The sequence below is a fragment of the Palaemon carinicauda genome, chromosome 13 (genome assembly GCF_036898095.1).
Source record: "Palaemon carinicauda isolate YSFRI2023 chromosome 13, ASM3689809v2, whole genome shotgun sequence".
In the NCBI taxonomy this organism is placed as follows: Eukaryota; Metazoa; Arthropoda; class Malacostraca; order Decapoda; family Palaemonidae; genus Palaemon; species Palaemon carinicauda.
The window spans coordinates 84304252-84316751 of record NC_090737.1 but is presented as its reverse complement, the minus strand read 5'-3'; the positions used below and the strand labels follow the sequence as shown (position 1 = coordinate 84316751).

The 12500-nt window shown below is 29.4% G+C and overlaps 1 pseudogene; it reads left to right on the top strand.

The window, feature by feature from the left end:
- LOC137652330 (uncharacterized) overlaps positions 1-12500 on the top strand; it is a 322065-nt pseudogene that overhangs the window by 111797 nt on the left and 197768 nt on the right.

The following is a 12500-nucleotide window of genomic DNA, read 5'->3' as shown; positions in this document are numbered from 1 at the left end:
ACCCAACCCGGAGAATTCTGGACGGGATTTAGTGAATGAGTGGTACTGTATATATATATATATATATATATATATATATATATATTACATATTGTAAAGATGCATATATATACATATATATATATATATATATATATGTGTGTGTGTGTGTGTGTGTGTGTATATACATATATTGTACAGATGCATATATATATATATATATATATATATGTATATATTTATATATATATATATATATATATATATATATATTTATATATATATATATATATATATATGTGTGTGTGTGTGTGTATTCATATATATATATATATATATATATGTATGTATTCATATGTATATATATATATATATATATATATATATATATAAATATATATATATATATATATATATATATATATATATTTATATAATGCGTAGAATAAAGGTTAAAAGTGACTGGTTTCAATTCTGGTTCCATCAGAATAGATGCTCACCAGAACGTCAGCCGGGCAAGCCCAACCCCCCACTGTGGTGCCCTACCACAGCAGTAGCCTCCCCAGTAAACAGCTTAAACTCACGGTCCTGGGCGAGAATTGATCTCTTGTCATGCGAAATGCTAAGCAAACACGTTACCACTGTACTAGCCAGGAGTCAAAGATCATGGAGAAGGATTGGATTGGATTGCTGAGGGGAATTTAACAGAACTATAGTATGCGGATGATGCTCTCATTAATAACAAAATACCATAAGATTTGCAATGCTTGCTTATCAGAATGCATGAACTATCACACGAGGTCAGGTTGAATATAAATAGACGAAAGACAATGATGGTGAAAGCGTAGTAATCAATGGAAGATGGAATACCATTGGAAGGAAAAAGGATTAATCAAGTAGAATCATTTAAGTATTTAGAAACTATGATCCTCTATACAGGGTCTACAGAATTAGAGTTTAAGGGAAGATTAAAAAAAGCAAATCAGATAATGGCTATGATAATTAAAATTTGGAAATCAGATCGTCTATAATTACATATAAAATTTGACTATATATCAGTTCAGTGAGATCGGTATTACTGTATGGACATGAGTCATGGTATGAGAATGAAACAATCTTCAATAGATTTAGTTAAGTTGAAAACAAAGGCCAAATAGCGATATTAGAGTTAAATGGCAGGACTAGATTACGAATGAAACTATAAGATAGATAACTCGAGTGCCAAATGTAGATGAGATCATGATGAGGGGTATATGGGGAGGGTTTGGGCATGGTCTTCACACTCCAATAGAGAGATTATTTCACCAAACGTTCAGATGAGCTCCACAAGGCACTAGAAGAGATTGAACAACCAGGTCTAAATGGTTGAGGACTTTGAAGCACGAAATAGGAGATGATGAATTGAGCAGTCAATTAAAAGCTCACGATAGGGAAGTCTGGTCAAATCTAACCAAGGCCCTTACCGAGGGGTTTTCGTCAATAATCGTAAGAGGACATGTACTGTTATATACGTGTGTGTGTGTGTGTGCGTGAGTGTGTGTGTGTGTATGTTAGTGGGTTTTTGCGTAAGTGCGTATGAACATATGCATATTTATGTATTTATTTAAATATACATTTTCATTGCAATATGCATTAAAACCACAACTTTTATATAGGCAAATTAACGCCACCCATTGCGTTAATTTCCGATGATATCATCCATAAAATTTATAAAATACCTCAAAATTTAACCACATAATCAGATGGAATCGTTATGGAATTGTAGACTCGTTTTCATATTCAGCGATTGTCTAAATAAGCATCATGCTGATTCATATTTTTTACAGTTCCATATTGTTTGCGCAGCTCTCTCTCTCTCTCTCTCTCTCTCTCTCTCTCTCTCTCTCTCTCTCTCTCTCCTACTATACGCAAAATAGCAAAGAAATTGTGATATATAAAAATTAATATTACTATTGCTTGATGAGAATTATGTCAGATCATGACAATATAATTATCAAAACGTATTTGATTGAAGATGCTCCTCAAGGCTATAGCTAGGATAAGTTCCAATCTTTACACGAGTAGAAAATTTGTTTGGTTTTGTTGAAGCTGGCAACTGTGTCCTGCTTTTTAATTTATATCTTAACAGCGTTTAAATATTCTCGGTCACACTATGGCGGCTTTAATATTTGTAACCATATAATAATAATAATAATAATAATAATAATAATAATAATAATAATAATAATAATAATAATAATAATAATAATAATAATAGGTAAATATACGTTAAAAATATTCTTACTGTTATTGCGTCAACAATTACTATTTAGTCTATAGAATGCATAGAAAAAAATATTGATTATTGGATATTTATCTACAGATATGAAAACGGTGTATAAGATTTTTTAATATGAAATACGATTGAGTATATTCAATACATTCTACAGAAACATACGATAATTTTAATGTGATATAATATCGATTTAGCTTTATTCATAATAACTGTTATCATATGTTATATACAATAGAATAATCAATTAGTTAGTGTCCCTTAAGATTATAACATAAAGAAGCAACTAAACATCTTTCCAACAAGAAGTGAACTCTTACTTATGAGGCTGCGTTATCGCAAGACCAGATCATCACATTCCTTGTTAATCAGTCCTACAGTTGGACTACTGGACCCAGTCATGGTTGGTATCGTAAAAAAAAAAAAAGAAAAAAAAACTTACCTTTATCTAAATATGACAGTTACATCATCTCACTTTAACAGATATTACTGTTCAATGTTCTGTTGTTGTCTTCAATTTAAGCAAATACTGGCTGAGGCCGATGGCGTAGTAATTTATTTATTTATTTATTTATTTATTTTTTTTTTTTTTTTTTTTTTTTTTTTCAGGAATCGTCAGACAGTCTGTGGGAAAAACCAAGCAAACATAAGCGATGTGTCCTCGTTAATATCGGGTATATAAAGAGCCCCAGCTACTTATGAGTGTTAGTCAACAATTTCACTCCAAATAAGACAATAGATGAAGTCCCTTGCGTTCTTACTTCTGGTGTTGGTGAATTTTATCCAGTGTCAGGATTTCGCAGACATGATAACACTCACTTTGCAAGAAGTCTTGCGGAGGCTGGATGACATCGATGGTGAAATAAAAGGTAAGGTTTACATTCTACTTTAAATGAAAATTTGTCACACTTTCTAACTTCTAGGCCTCTTGTGTGAGCATTTTTATTGAAAAATCTATATTCGCAATTCATAGGGTTATAAATGTGTTAAGATACGGAGAGCTGAAAATTTGTGTTTCGAGGCCTTAAATGCTTCAGAGTGTAAAGGTTGCTCAGGAATGCCAGAGGCAAGGGGCAGTGATAATGTATCAGGGTTATTCAATATACACATACAATATATGCAAGAGATTAGTGACTAAGGCGCTTCTCCATCCAAGCAAGGGGCAGGGAGAACCAGGCAATGGCTGTTAATGACCCAGCAGTTAAACCTACAGTATATGCTCAACCATTACCCTATCTTTACCAAAAAAGTACAGTATTGTAAAGTTGCAAACACTGCATGAAACTATCGAGCTTGAATGGGTTTCGAATCCCAGCCCAGCAGGTCGAAAGGAATGAGCGTTTGAAATTAGTTGCCAAAACCGTTAGCAAGGAATATTATATATACAGTATATATATATATATATATATATATAGATATATATATATATATATATATTATATATATATATATATATATATATACAAACATATATATATATATATATATATATATAAGAAATGTGTGTGTGAAAGAAAACATAGTCTTTTGCAGATGTAAAAACATTTTCAACATCACTTTGAATTCGAATGCTAGTCTCTTCAAATGAAAATGAGACTGAACCAGCTCAACAAGCAATGAACAGACTCAACATAAGAATTAGGCCTACCCTTTTCCAATCGCATTTATCAATGATATATCTAATGGTCATCATATAAAACATCAGGATTATTTATGTCATATGTTCTGAAGTTAAGTATTATATAATTTTCTACACATATATTTAATCATCTATGCATGTTCATCCTGATAGTTGGAGGTGGATCAAGGAATCTGTGTTTTAAAAAGTCTGGTGAACTGTGTGTATAGTTCTCAATACAGAGCAAGTGTAAAGTGATGAGAAATCTTACAAAGCAAGCATAACGATTTACTTAAGATACGGTGCTAGAGCGTGATAAAGTAGAGGAAATAGAGTCTGTAAGTTGTTCAATAATTTATGATGAGAGTTGGCTACAATATGCCACACCGATTAACAATGTTACAAAATTTAATTGAGAAAATTAGTGGCGAATATCCTTGGATAATCATGAGTCCAAAAATCTTCATTAGTATATTGACATCGTATTTTTTTAATAGAAGTTGCAAATACCAAATGATCTCTAGAAATAAAGTGAATTTCTAATCTTAATTCGAACATTGATTTCAATGTTATCTTTAGAAATATAGTTTATAGAAATACCTATACTAACAATAATTTATTCATCAATTAGAGGCAGGATTTTTATGGGCCAACTATGGATAAAAAGCGAAATCTCTCTCTCTCTCTCTCTCTCTCTCTCTCTCTCTCTCTCTCTCTCTCTCTGAAGTTCAAATCAAGCTCCCTTCAGTTTTATCTCTTATAAGCTTCAGTTAAGAAAGTGGCATCCCATAATCATCACTATTTAAAATTGGGATATTTCCTTTACTTTCAGCTATGAAGACGGAACATGCAAGTGATGCAGAGGCGATTAAAGGTAAGATAATACGAAGTTCCTTAGGATTGATTACCAAATACTGGCCTTCACTTGCAGTTCTTAAGGAAAATCATTCGTTTATTTACTTTTGTTACTATTAACCTTTACAAAAATATATGCGTAAGATGATAGTACCATTAACAATAAAGATAGCAAAAATAGTATTCCTTATATTTTGGCTGTATTCTATGTATTGAAAAGGGCAGTGTTTAGTCATAGTATTTATATTAGGGATTTTACATGGTTATAATACTCATTATAAAATTTTTATATTCATTAGTATGGTTAATCTAATTTTAACTAGTAAGTTTTATTTGGAAACATTTAAAAATAAGTCATCCAGTGTGATTTCAAACGATCGTATCCATCATTTAAATGGTCATATACATTTCTTATGTATCTGTGTGTGACAGGGTGACTTCCTAACGGATGATTTATTTCTCTTTCAGCTATGCAAATGGAACTAAAAAGTGAAATAGAAGATAAGATCACAGGTAAGTTAATATTTGCATCGTATTATACAGAAATGTGTGACCCTGATAATTCTTGACTCTTAATAGAAAATTACAGTAAAAACCTAAATATTCATGAATGGAATAATAATAATAATAATAATAATAATAATAATAATAATAATAATAATAATAATAATAATAATAATAATAATAATAATAATAATAATAATAAAAGTATTAGCTCCTAATGTAAAACGGCATTTATTTGACTCCTATTATGAAAAAGACGTTATTTATTCATAAGAAGATACGTTTCCTTTCATTGAATAAGAACCTTTATTAATGTTACCCTTAAATATTATTATTTTCCAGTTTCCAATAAAGTAATTTTGTTGGCTTTCAAGCGATTATTATATATCTTCTCATGTATATAAATATTTCTATCCTCAACATTATGATACACACAGATTCGCGTATCAAAATCTTGGTAGATGCTTTCTGTTTAGTCAATAATGTTTTATTTAGGGCATTCCTCAATATAATGTCTATCAATAATGAAAAAAATTAATTACTTCATTATAGTCTCTCTCTCTCTCTCTCTCTCTCTCTCTCTCTCTCTCTCTCTCTCTCTGAAGTTTAAATCAAGCTCCCTTCAATTTTATCTCTTATAAGCTTCAGTTAAGAAAGTGGCACCTCATAATCCTCACTACGTAAAATTGGGATATTTCCTTTACTTTCAGCTATGAAGACAGAACATGCAAGTGATGTAGAGACGATTAAAGGTAAGATAACATGAAGTTCCTTAGGAATGATGATCAAATACTGGCCTTCATATGCAGTTTTTGAGGAAAATCATTCATTTGTTTACTTTTGTTACCATTTAACCTTCACAAATATATATACCATTAACAATAGAGATAGCAAAAATAATGTTCCTTTATATTTTGGTTTTATTCTATGTGTTGAAATATACAGAGTTTAGTCACATTATTTAGATCAAGGATTTTACAAGGTTATGATACTCATTATAAAATTTTATATTCATTAGTATGGTTTATCTAATTTCAACTAGTAGATTTTATATGAAACATTTATAAATAAGTCATCCTGTGTGATTTCAAACGATCGTATCCATCATTTAAATGGTCATATTCATTTCTTATGTATCTGTTTGTGACAGGGTGACTTCCTAACGAAGGATTTATTTCTCTTTCAGCTATGCAAATGGAACTAAAAATTGGAATAGAGGATAAGATCACAGGTAAGTTAATATTTGCATCGTATTATACAGAAATGTGTGACCCTGATAATTTTTGACTCCTATCATCTATCCTAACATGAAATTAGAGTTAAAACTTAATTGTTCATGAAGGGACCAACATAACATATAATAGAATAATCCATTAAGAGCTCTCTCTCTCTCTCTCTCTCTCTCTCTCTCTCTCTCTCTCTCCTGTTATATATTTAGTTATATGGATGACATCGATGGTGAAATAAAAGGTAAGGTTTACATTCTACTTTAAATGAAAATTTGTCACACTTTCTAACTTCTAGGCCTCTTGTGTGAGCATTTTTATTGAAAAATCTATATTCGCAATTCATAGGGTTATAAATGTGTTAAGATACGGAGAGCTGAAAATTTGTTTCAAGGCCTTAAATGCTTCAGAGTGTAAAGGTTGCTCAGGAATGCCAGAGGCAAGGGGCAGTGATAATGTATCAGGGTTATTCAATATACACATACAATATATGCAAGAGATTAGTGACTAAGGCGCTTCTCCATCCAAGCAAGGGGCAGGGAGAACCAGGCAATGGCTGTTAATGACCCAGAAGTTAAACCTATATGCTCAACCATTACCCTATCTTTACCAAAAAAGTACAGTATTGTAAAGTTGCAAATATTGCATGAAACTATCGAGCTTGAATGGGTTTCGAATCCCAGCCCAGCAGGTCGAAAGGAATGAGCGTTTGAAATTAGTTGCCAAAACCTTGGCAAGGAATATTATATATACAGTATATATATATATATATATATATACATATATATATATATATATATATTTATATATGTATATATATATATATATATATGTATATGTATATATATATATACATATATATATATATATATGTATATATATACACACATATTATATATATATATATATAAATATATATATATATATATATATATATGTATATATTTATATATATATAAATACAAACATATATATATATATATATATATAAGAAATGTGTGTGTGAAAGAAAACATAGTCTTTTGCAGATGTAAAAACATTTTCAACATCACTTGGACTTCAAATGCTAGTCTCTTCAAATGAAAATGAGACTGAACCAGCTCAACAAGCAATGAACAGACTCAACATAAGAATAGGCCTACCCTTTTCCAATCGCATTTATCAATGATATATCTAATGGTCATCATATAAAACATCAGGATTATTTATGTCATATGTTCTGAAGTTAAGTATTATATAATTTTCTACACATATATTTAATCATCTATGCATGTTCATCCTGATAGTTGGAGGTGGATCAAGGAATCTGTGTTTTAAAAAGTCTGGTGAACTGTGTGTATAGTTCTCAATACAGAGCAAGTGTAAAGTGATGAGAAATCTTACAAAGCAAGCATAACGATTTACTTAAGATACGGTGCTAGAGCGTGATAAAGTAGAGGAAATAGAGTCTGTAAGTTGTTCAATAATTTATGATGAGAGTTGGCTACAATATGCACACCGATTAACAATGTTACAAAATTTAATTGAGAAAATTAGTGGCGAATATCCTTGGATAATCATGAGTCCAAAAATCTTCATTAGTATATTGACATCGTATTTTTTAATAGAAGTTACAAATACCAAATGATCTCCAGAAATAAAGTGAATTTCTAATCTTAATTCGAACATTGATTTCAATGTTATCTTTAGAAATATAGTTTATAGAAATACCTATACTAACAATAAGTTATTCATCACTTAGAGGCAGGATTTTTATGGGCCAACTATGGATAAAAAGCGAAATCTCTCTCTCTCTCTCTCTCTCTCTCTCTCTCTCTCTCTGAAGTTTAAATCAAGCTCCCTTCAGTTTTATCTCTTATAAGCTTCAGTTAAGAAAGTGGCATCCCATAATCATCACTATTTAAAATTGGGATATTTCCTTTACTTTCAGCTATGAAGACGGAACATGCAAGTGATGCAGAGGCGATTAAAGGTAAGATAATACGAAGTTCCTTAGGATTGATTACCAAATACTGGCCTTCACTTGCAGTTCTTAAGGAAAATCATTCGTTTATTTACTTTTGTTACTATTAACCTTTACAAAAATATATGCGTAAGATGATAGTACCATTAACAATAAAGATAGCAAAAATAGTATTCCTTATATTTTGGCTGTATTCTATGTATTGAAAAGGGCAGTGTTTAGTCATAGTATTTATATTAGGGATTTTACATGGTTATAATACTCATTATAAAATTTTTATATTCATTAGTATGGTTAATCTAATTTTAACTAGTAAGTTTTATTTGGAAACATTTAAAAATAAGTCATCCAGTGTGATTTCAAACGATCGTATCCATCATTTAAATGGTCATATACATTTCTTATGTATCTGTGTGTGACAGGGTGACTTCCTAACGGATGATTTATTTCTCTTTCAGCTATGCAAATGGAACTAAAAAGTGAAATAGAAGATAAGATCACAGGTAAGTTAATATTTGCATCGTATTATACAGAAATGTGTGACCCTGATAATTCTTGACTCTTAATAGAAAATTACAGTAAAAACCTAAATATTCATGAATGGAATAATAATAATAATAATAATAATAATAATAATAATAATAATAATAATAATAATAATAATAATAAAAGTATTAGCTCCTAATGTAAAACGGCATTTATTTGACTCCTATTATGAAAAAGACGTTATTTATTCATAAGAAGATACGTTTCCTTTCATTGAATAAGAACCTTTATTAATGTTACCCTTAAATATTATTATTTTCCAGTTTCCAATAAAGTAATTTTGTTGGCTTTCAAGCGATTATTATATATCTTCTCATGTATATAAATATTTCTATCCTCAACATTATGATACACACAGATTCGCGTATCAAAATCTTGGTAGATGCTTTCTGTTTAGTCAATAATGTTTTATTTAGGGCATTCCTCAATATAATGTCTATCAATAATGAAAAAAATTAATTACTTCATTATAGTCTCTCTCTCTCTCTCTCTCTCTCTCTCTCTCTCTCTCTCTCTCTCTCCTGTTATATATTTAGTTATATGGATGACATCGATGGTGAAATAAAAGGTAAGGTTTACATTCTACTTTAAATGAAAATTTGTCACACTTTCTAACTTCTAGGCCTCTTGTGTGAGCATTTTTATTGAAAAATCTATATTCGTAATTCATAGGGTTATAAATGTGTTAAGATACGGAGAGCTGAAAATTTGTGTTTCAAGGCCTTAAATGCTTCAGAGTGTAAAGGTTGCTCAGGAATGCCAGAGGCAAGGGGCAGTGATAATGTATCAGGGTTATTCAATATACACATACAATATATGCAAGAGATTAGTGACTAAGGCGCTTCTCCATCCAAGCAAGGGGCAGGGAGAACCAGGCAATGGCTGTTAATGACCCAGAAGTTAAACCTATATGCTCAACCATTACCCTATCTTTACCAAAAAAGTACAGTATTGTAAAGTTGCAAACACTGCATGAAACTATCGAGCTTGAATGGGTTTCGAATCCCAGCCCAGCAGGTCGAAAGGAATGAGCGTTTGAAATTAGTTGCCAAAACCGTTAGCAAGGAATATTATATATACAGTATATATATATATATATATATATATATCTATCTATCTATATATATATATATATATATAGATATATATATATATATATCTATATATATATATATATATATATGTATATATATACATATATATATATATATATATATACACACACATATTATATATATATATATATATATAAATACAAACATATATATATATATATATATAAGAAATGTGTGTGTGAAAGAAAACATAGTCTTTTGCAGATGTAAAAACATTTTCAACATCACTTTGACTTCGAATGCTAGTCTCTTCAAATGAAAATGAGACTGAACCAGCTCAACAAGCAATGAACAGACTCAACATAAGAATTAGGCCTACCCTTTTCCAATCGCATTTATCAATGATATATCTAATGGTCATCATATAAAACATCAGGATTATTTATGTCATATGTTCTGAAGTTAAGTATTATATAATTTTCTACACATATATTTAATCATCTATGCATGTTCATCCTGATAGTTGGAGGTGGATCAAGGAATCTGTGTTTTAAAAAGTCTGGTGAACTGTGTGTATAGTTCTCAATACAGAGCAAGTGTAAAGTGATGAGAAATCTTACAAAGCAAGCATAACGATTTACTTAAGATACGGTGCTAGAGCGTGATAAAGTAGAGGAAATAGAGTCTGTAAGTTGTTCAATAATTTATGATGAGAGTTGGCTACAATATGCCACACCGATTAACAATGTTACAAAATTTAATTGAGAAAATTAGTGGCGAATATCCTTGGATAATCATGAGTCCAAAAATCTTCATTAGTATATTGACATCGTATTTTTTTAATAGAAGTTGCAAATACCAAATGATCTCTAGAAATAAAGTGAATTTCTAATCTTAATTCGAACATTGATTTCAATGTTATCTTTAGAAATATAGTTTATAGAAATACCTATACTAACAATAATTTATTCATCAATTAGAGGCAGGATTTTTATGGGCCAACTATGGATAAAAAGCGAAATCTCTCTCTCTCTCTCTCTCTCTCTCTCTCTCTCTCTCTGAAGTTTAAATCAAGCTCCCTTCAGTTTTATCTCTTATAAGCTTCAGTTAAGAAAGTGGCATCCCATAATCATCACTATTTAAAATTGGGATATTTCCTTTACTTTCAGCTATGAAGACGGAACATGCAAGTGATGCAGAGGCGATTAAAGGTAAGATAATACGAAGTTCCTTAGGATTGATTACCAAATACTGGCCTTCACTTGCAGTTCTTAAGGAAAATCATTCGTTTATTTACTTTTGTTACTATTAACCTTTACAAAAATATATGCGTAAGATGATAGTACCATTAACAATAAAGATAGCAAAAATAGTATTCCTTATATTTTGGCTGTATTCTATGTACTGAAAAGGGCAGTGTTTAGTCATAGTATTTATATTAGGGATTTTACATGGTTATAATACTCATTATAAGATTTTTATATTCATTAGTATGGTTAATCTAATTTTAACTAGTAAGTTTTATTTGGAAACATTTAAAAATAAGTCATCCAGTGTGATTTCAAACGATCGTATCCATCATTTAAATGGTCATATACATTTCTTATGTATCTGTGTGTGACAGGGTGACTTCCTAACGGATGATTTATTTCTCTTTCAGCTATGCAAATGGAACTAAAAAGTGAAATAGAAGATAAGATCACAGGTAAGTTAATATTTGCATCGTATTATACAGAAATGTGTGACCCTGATAATTCTTGACTCAATAGAAAATTACAGTAAAAACGTAAATGTTCATGAAGGGAATAATAATAATAATAATAATAATAATAATAATAATAATAATAATAATAATAATAATAATAATAATAATAATAATAATAATAATATCTTTATTATCATTAATAATAATAATAATAATAATAATAATAATAATGATAGTACTGCTATTACTACTACTACTACTACCAATAATAATAATAATAATAATAATAATAATAATAATAATAATAGTAATAATAACAACAACATTAATAATAATAATAATGATAGTACTACTACTACTACTACTACTACTACTACTACTACTACTACTACTAATAATAATAATAATAATAATAATAATAATAATAATAATATTAATAATAATACTAGATACTACTACTGCTGCTACTACTACTACTAATACTACTACTACTACTACTAATAATAATAATAATAATAATAATAATAATAATAAAAAATTTTAAAATGTTAATAATAATAATAATAATAATAATAATAATAATTCCCTATGTAAAACGTCATTAATTTGAATTATTTTATGAAAAAGATGTAATATATTGATAAGAAAATGCGTTTTCTTTCACTGAATAAAGTTAATATACAATAAGAGCCTTTGTTAATGTTACCCATATACATATTTATACATTCAGTTTCCATATAAGTAACTTTGATGGTTTTCTAACGATTATTATATACA